We start from the raw sequence: 8,451 nt of genomic DNA on the forward strand, positions 1-8,451 counted from the left end.
AGATCACGTTCCTTCCTTACTTTTTTCCAATTCAGATCACTCTTCTTCCTCACTTTTCCTCATTTCAAATCACTTTACTTCCACACTTTTATCAAACTTGGATTGTGTACCTATCTTGCCTTACTCAATTACACATTTTTACACAAATCAGATTGCATTCCTTCCATACTTGTAACCAACTTTGCTTATTCTACTTCCACACTTTTACCCAATTAAGATCACTTTCCTTCCACACACTTAACCCGTACAGATCATTGTATTTCCAGACTTTTACCCCATTCAGATCACTTTCCTTCCTCACTTTTCCCAAGTTGTTTTATTCTTCCATCTTGCTTTATTGAATTACACATTTTTCGCAAACAAAATTACTCTCCTTCCATGCTTTTCACCACCTCGGATTACACTCTTTTCAAGCTTTTAACTCGGATTACTCTCCTTCCAAACTTTTGCCTGATTGCGTCTGCACTCCTCTCTCAGTAATTCTTTCATTGTTCAATGTTCAAGCACATCTACCACCGAATAAATTTTAGAACAATTCAATTTATGATTTTCTCTGGGCCAAAGCATACAAATTTCACCGCTAGATACTTCATAGGCAGAATTCATAACATTCAACCTTTTACAGCATTGTCAAAGCAGCAAATAAATGAGCAATGAACTACAATAAAATAACCAAGAAGCAAACGCACTCTGTGACATCACCATGACCCCACCTCTCCAAAGCCTTCACATCACCAAATACCACACCCACTACTGCAAAGTTATACAATTTTCTCTTGTATGACTAACTTCCCCAAATATTCCCATCACAACTTCATAAGGATGACTAGCACAATCAATTTGTTCTATGGATCTCAAGTCTTGTTAGGCAGTTTTTGTGCTGAAAAAAAATTAACAATGACTTAGTCAGGCAGAGCAGATGTGGTGACATTTAAGCTCTTAGTCAAACTCTTTAGGTGTAGTGGGAGGAAGCTCACTACAGAGGTCACACACTGAGTGTTAATCACTCCACCATGAACCTTGGGGAAGGTCTGAGACAAGAGCCAATTGCTGTCCTTGCAGGGCATCACCTGGCGCAGGTGAGTGAGTACCCAGAGACGTTGGGCCTCAGTGGGATGTCTTCATAAGAGAAGTCAGTTAGTGTGATTAGCCAGCACAGCTGATGGATATGACACCACTGGCTTGGAAATGCTCATGGCTGGCAGCAGAGTTCAATGTGTGAGCTGGAGTTCAGCTCCAGAACCCAATTCAGACTACTCTCCTTCCACACTTTTATTCAATTCACATGATTCTCCTTCCTCACTTTTACTCATTTCAGATCATTCTCCATCCATACTTTTACCAAATTCAGATCACTCCCCATCCATATTTCTATCCAATTCAGATCACTCTTCCTCAACACTTTTTATACATTTCAGGTCACTTTCCTTCCACACTTTAATCCAATTCAGATAACCCTCCTTCCTCACTTTCACTCATTTCAGATCACGTCCTTCCTTACTTTTATCCAATTCAGATCACTCTTCTTCCTCACTTTTCCTCATTTCAAATCACTTTACTTCCACACTTTTATCAAACTTGGATTGTGTACCTATCTTGCCTTACTCAATTACACATTTTTACACAAATCAGATTGCATTCCTTCCATACTTGTAACCAACTTTGCTTATTCTACTTCCACACTTTTACCCAATTAAGATCACTTTCCTTCCACACACTTAACCCGTACAGATCATTGTATTTCCAGACTTTTACCCCATTCAGATCACTTTCCTTCCTCACTTTTCCCAAGTTGTTTTATTCTTCCATCTTGCTTTATTGAATTACACAGTTTTCGCAAACAAAATTACTCTCCTTCCATGCTTTTCACCACCTCGGATTACACTCTTTTCAAGCTTTTAACTCGATTACTCTCCTTCCAAACTTTTGCCTGATTGCGTCTGCACTCCTCTCTCAGTAATTCTTTCATTGTTCAATGTTCAAGCACATCTACCACCGAATAAATTTTAGAACAATTCAATTTATGATTTTCTCTGGGCCAAAGCATACAAATTTCACCGCTAGATAATTCATAGGCAGAATTCATTAACATTCAACCTTTTACAGCATTGTCAAGCAGCAAATAAATGAGCAATGAACTACAATAAAATAACCAAGAAGCAAACGCACTCTGTGACATCACCATGACCCCACCTCTCCAAAGCCTTCACATCACCAAATACCACACCCACTACTGCAAAGTTATACAATTTCTCTTGTATGACTAACTTCCCCAAATATTCCCATCACAACTTCATAAGGATGACTAGCACAATCAATTTGTTCTATGGATCTCAAGTCTTGTTAGGCAGTTTTTGTGCTGAAAATAAAATTAACAATGACTTAGTCAGGCAGAGCAGATGTGGTGACATTTAAGCTCTTAGTCAAACTCTTTAGGTGTAGTGGGAGGAAGCTCACTACAGAGGTCACACACTGAGTGTTAATCACTCCACCATGAACCTTGGGGAAGGTCTGAGACAAGAGCCAATTGCTGTCCTTGCAGGGCATCACCTGGCGCAGGTGAGTGAGTACCCAGAGACGTTGGGCCTCAGTGGGATGTCTTCATAAGAGAAGTCAGTTAGTGTGATTAGCCAGCACAGCTGATGGATATGACACCACTGGCTTGGAAATGCTCATGGCTGGCAGCAGAGTTCAATGTGTGAGCTGGAGTTCAGCTCCAGAACCCAATTCAGACTACTCTCCTTCCACACTTTTATTCAATTCACATGATTCTCCTTCCTCACTTTTACTCATTTCAGATCATTCTCCATCCATACTTTTACCAAATTCAGATCACTCCCCATCCATATTTCTATCCAATTCAGATCACTCTTCCTCAACACTTTTTTATACATTTCAGGTCACTTTCCTTCCACACTTTAATCCAATTCAGATAACCCTCCTTCCTCACTTTCACTCATTTCAGATCACGTTCCTTCCTTACTTTTATCCAATTCAGATCACTCTTCTTCCTCACTTTTCCTCATTTCAAATCACTTTACTTCCACACTTTTATCAAACTTGGATTGTGTACCTATCTTGCCTTACTCAATTACACATTTTTACACAAATCAGATTGCATTCCTTCCATACTTGTAACCAACTTTGCTTATTCTACTTCCACACTTTTACCCAATTAAGATCACTTTCCTTCCACACACTTAACCCGTACAGATCATTGTATTTCCAGACTTTTACCCCATTCAGATCACTTTCCTTCCTCACTTTTCCCCAAGTTGTTTTATTCTTCCATCTTGCTTTATTGAATTACACAGTTTTCGCAAACAAAATTACTCTCCTTCCATGCTTTTCACCACCTCGGATTACACTCTTTTCAAGCTTTTAACTCGGATTACTCTCCTTCCAAACTTTTGCCTGATTGCGTCTGCACTCCTCTCTCAGTAATTCTTTCATTGTTCAATGTTCAAGCACATCTACCACCGAATAAATTTTAGAACAATTCAATTTATGATTTTCTCTGGGCCAAAGCATACAAATTTCACCGCTAGATAATTCATAGGCAGAATTCATTAACATTCAACCTTTTACAGCATTGTCAAAGCAGCAAATAAATGAGCAATGAACTACAATAAAATAACCAAGAAGCAAACGCACTCTGTGACATCACCATGACCCCACCTCTCCAAAGCCTTCACATCACCAAATACCACACCCACTACTGCAAAGTTATACAATTTTCTCTTGTATGACTAACTTCCCCAATATTCCCATCACAACTTCATAAGGATGACTAGCACAATCAATTTGTTCTATGGATCTCAAGTCTTTGTTACAGTTTTTGTGCTGAAAATAAAATTAACAATGACTTAGTCAGGCAGAGCAGATGTGGTGACATTTAAGCTCTTAGTCAAACTCTTTAGGTGTAGTGGGAGGAAGCTCACTACAGAGGTCACACACTGAGTGTTAATCACTCCACCATGAACCTTGGGGAAGGTCTGAGACAAGAGCCAATTGCTGTCCTTGCAGGGCATCACCTGGCGCAGGTGAGTGAGTACCCAGAGACGTTGGGCCTCAGTGGGATGTCTTCATAAGAGAAGTCAGTTAGTGTGATAGCCAGCACAGCTGATGGATATGACACCACTGGCTTGGAAATGCTCATGGCTGGCAGCAGAGTTCAATGTGTGAGCTGGAGTTCAGCTCCAGAACCCAATTCAAGACTACTCTCCTTCACACTTTTATTCAATTCACATGATTCTCCTTCCTCACTTTTACTCATTTCAGATCATTCTCCATCCATACTTTTACCAAATTCAGATCACTCCCCATCCATATTCTATCCAATTCAGATCACTCTTCCTCAACACTTTTTTATACATTTCAGGTCACTTTCCTTCCACACTTTAATCCAATTCAGATAACCCTCCTTCCTCCTTTCACTCATTTCAGATCACGTTCCTTCCTTACTTTTATCCAATTCAGATCACTCTTCTTTCTCACTTTTCCTCATTTCAAATCACTTTACTTCCACACTTTTATCAAACTTGGATTGTGTACCTATTTGCCTTACTCAATTACACATTTTTACACAAATCAGATTGCATTCCTTCCATACTTGTAACCAACTTTGCTTATTCTACTTCCACACTTTTACCCAATTAAGATCACTTCCTTCACACACTTAACCCGTACAGATCATTGTATTTCCAGACTTTTACCCCATTCAGATCACTTTCCTTCCTCACTTTTCCCAAGTTGTTTTATTCTTCCATCTTGCTTTATTGAATTACACAGTTTTCGCAAACAATTACTCTCCTTCCATGCTTTTCACCACCTCGGATTACACTCTTTTCAAGCTTTTAACTCGTTACTCTCCTTCCAAACTTTTGCCTGATTGCGTCTGCACTCCTCTCTCAGTAATTCTTTCATTGTTCAATGTTCAAGCACATCTACCACGAATAAATTTAGAACAATTCAATTTATGATTTTCTCTGGGCCAAAGCATACAAATTTCACCGCTAGATAATTCATAGGCAGAATTCATTAACATTCAACCTTTTACAGCATTGTCAAAGCAGCAAATAAATGAGCAATGAACTACAATAAAATAACCAAGAAGCAAACGCACTCTGTGACATCACCATGACCCCACCTCTCCAAAGCCTTCACATCACCAAATACCACACCCACTACTGCAAAGTTATACAATTTTTTCTTGTATGACTAACTTCCCCAAATATTCCCATCACAACTTCATAAGGATGACTAGCACAATCAATTTGTCCTATGGATCTCAAGTCTTGTTAGGCAGTTTTTGTGCTGAAAATAAAATTAACCATGACTTAGTCAGGCAGAGCAGATGTGGTGACATTTAAGCTCTTAGTCAAACTCTTTAGGTGTAGTGGGAGGAAGCTCACTACAGAGGTCACACACTGAGTGTTAATCACTCCACCATGAACCTTGGGAAGGTCTGAGACAAGAGCCAATTGCTGTCCTTGCAGGGATCACCTGGCGCAGGTGAGTGAGTACCCAGAGACGTTGGGTCTCAGTGGATGTCTTCATAAGAGAAGTCAGTTAGTGTGATTAGCCAGCACAGCTGATGGATATAGACACCTGGTTTGGAAATGCTCATGGCTGGCAGCAGAGTTCAATGTGTGAGCTGGAGTTCAGCTCCAGAACCCAATTCAGACTACTCTCCTTCCACACTTTTATTCAATTCACATGATTCTCCTTCCTCACTTTTACTCATTTCAGATCATTCTCCATCCATACTTTTACCAAATTCAGATCACTCCCCATCCATATTTCTATCCAATTCAGATCACTCTTCCTCACACTTTTTTATACATTTCAGGTCACTTTCCTTCCACACTTTAATCCAATTCAGATAACCCTCTTCCTCACTTTCACTCATTTCAGATCACGTTCCTTCCTTACTTTTATCCAATTCAGATCACTCTTCTTCCTCACTTTTCCTCATTTCAAATCACTTTACTTCCACACTTTTATCAAAGTTGGATTGTGTACCTATCTTGCCTTACTCAATTACACATTTTTACACAAATCAGATTGCATTCCTTCCGTACTTGTAACCAACTTTGCTTATTCTACTTCCACACTTTTACCCAATTAAATCACTTTCCTTCCACACACTTAACCCGTACAGATCATTGTATTTCCAGACTTTACCCCATTCAGATCACTTTCCTTCCTCACTTTTCCCCAAGTTGTTTTATTCTTCCATCTTGCTTTATTGAATTACACATTTTTCGCAACAAATTACTCTCCTTCCATGCTTTTCACCACCTCGGATTACACTCTTTTCAAGCTTTTTAACTCGGATTACTCTCCTTCCAAACTTTTGCCTGATTGCGTCTGCACTCCTCTCTCAGTAATTCTTTCATTGTTCAATGTTCAAGCACATCTACCACCGAATAAATTTTAGAACAATTCAATTTATGATTTTCTCTGGGCAAAGCATACAAATTTCACCGCTAGATAATTCATAGGCAGAATTCATTAACATTCAACCTTTTACAGCATTGTCAAAGCAGCAAATAAATGGCAATGAACTACAATAAATACCAAGAAGCAAACGCACTCTGTGACCACCATGACCCCACCTCTCCAAAGCCTTCACATCACCAAATACCACACCCTACTGCAAAGTTATACAATTTTTTCTTGTATGACTAACTTCCCCAAATATTCCCATCACAACTTCATAAGGATGACTAGCACAATCAATTTGTTCTATGGATCTCAAGTCTTGTTAGGCAGTTTTTGTGCTGAAAATAAATTAACCATGACTTAGTCAGGCAGAGCAGATGTGGTGACATTTAAGCTCTTAGTCAAACTCTTTAGGTGTAGTGGGAGGAAGCTCACTACAGAGGTCACACACTGAGTGTTAATCACTCACTCACCATGAACCTTGGGGAAGGTCTGAGACAAGAGCCAATTGCTGTCCTTGCAGGGCATCACCTGGCGCAGGTGAGTGAGTACCCAGAGACGTTGGGCCTCAGTGGGATGTCTTCATAAGAGAAGTCAGTTAGTGTGATTAGCCAGCACAGCTGATGGATATGACACCACTGGCTTGGAAATGCTCATGGCTGGCAGCAGAGTTCAATGTGTGAGCTGGAGTTCAGCTCCAGAACCCAATTCAGACTACTCTCCTTCACACTTTTATTCAATTCACATGATTCTCCTTCCTCACTTTTACTCATTTCAGATCATTCTCCATCCTTACTTTTACCAAATTCAGATCACTCCCCATCCATATTTCTATCCAATTCAGATCACTCTTCCTCAACACTTTTTTATACATTTCAGGTCACTTTCCTTCCACACTTTAATCCAATTCAGATACCCTCCTTCCTCACTTTCACTCATTTCAGATCACGTTCCTTCCTTACTTTTATCCAATTCAGATCACTCTTCTTCCTCACTTTTCCTCATTTCAAATCACTTTACTTCCACACTTTTATCAAACTTGGATTGTGTACCTATCTTGCCTTACTCAATTACACATTTTTACACAAATCAGATTGCATTCCTTCCATACTTGTAACCAACTTTGCTTATTCTACTTCCACACTTTTACCCAATAAGATCACTTTCCTTCCACACACTTAACCCGTACAGATCATTGTATTTCCAGACTTTTACCCCATTCAGATCACTTTCCTTCCTCACTTTTCCCCAAGTGTTTTATTCTTCCATCTTGCTTTATTGATTACACAGTTTTCGCAACAAAATTACTCTCCTTCCATGCTTTTCACCACCTCGGATTACACTCTTTTCAAGCTTTTAACTCGGATTACTCTCCTTCCAAACTTTTGCCTGATTGCGTCTGCACTCCTCTCTCAGTAATTCTTTCATTGTTCAATGTTCAAGCACATCTACCACCGAATAAATTTTAGAACAATTCAATTTATGATTTTCTCTGGGCCAAAGCATACAAATTTCACCGCTAGATAATTCATAGGCAGAATTCATTAACATTCAACCTTTTACGCATTGTCAAAGCAGCAAATAAATGAGCAATGAACTAATATAATAACCAAGAAGCAAAAACGCACTCTGTGACATCACCATGACCCCACCTCTCCAAAGCCTTCACATCACCAAATACCACACCACTACTGCAAAGTTATACAATTTTTTCTTGTATGACTACTTCCCCAAATATTCCCATCACAACTTCATAAGGATGACTAGCACAATCAATTTGTCCTATGGATCTCAAGTCTTGTTAGGCGTTTTTGTGCTGAAATAAAATTAACCATGACTTAGTCAGCCAGAGCAGATGTGGTGACATTTAAGCTCTTAGTCAAACTCTTTAGGTGTAGTGGGAGGAAGCTCACTACAGAGGTCACACACTGAATGTTAATCACTCCACCATGAACCTTGGGGAAGGTCTGAGACAAGAGCCAATGGCTGTCCTTGCAGGGCATC

This window comes from Pygocentrus nattereri, chromosome 16 (assembly GCF_015220715.1).
Source record: "Pygocentrus nattereri isolate fPygNat1 chromosome 16, fPygNat1.pri, whole genome shotgun sequence".
Taxonomy (NCBI): Eukaryota; Metazoa; Chordata; class Actinopteri; order Characiformes; family Serrasalmidae; genus Pygocentrus; species Pygocentrus nattereri.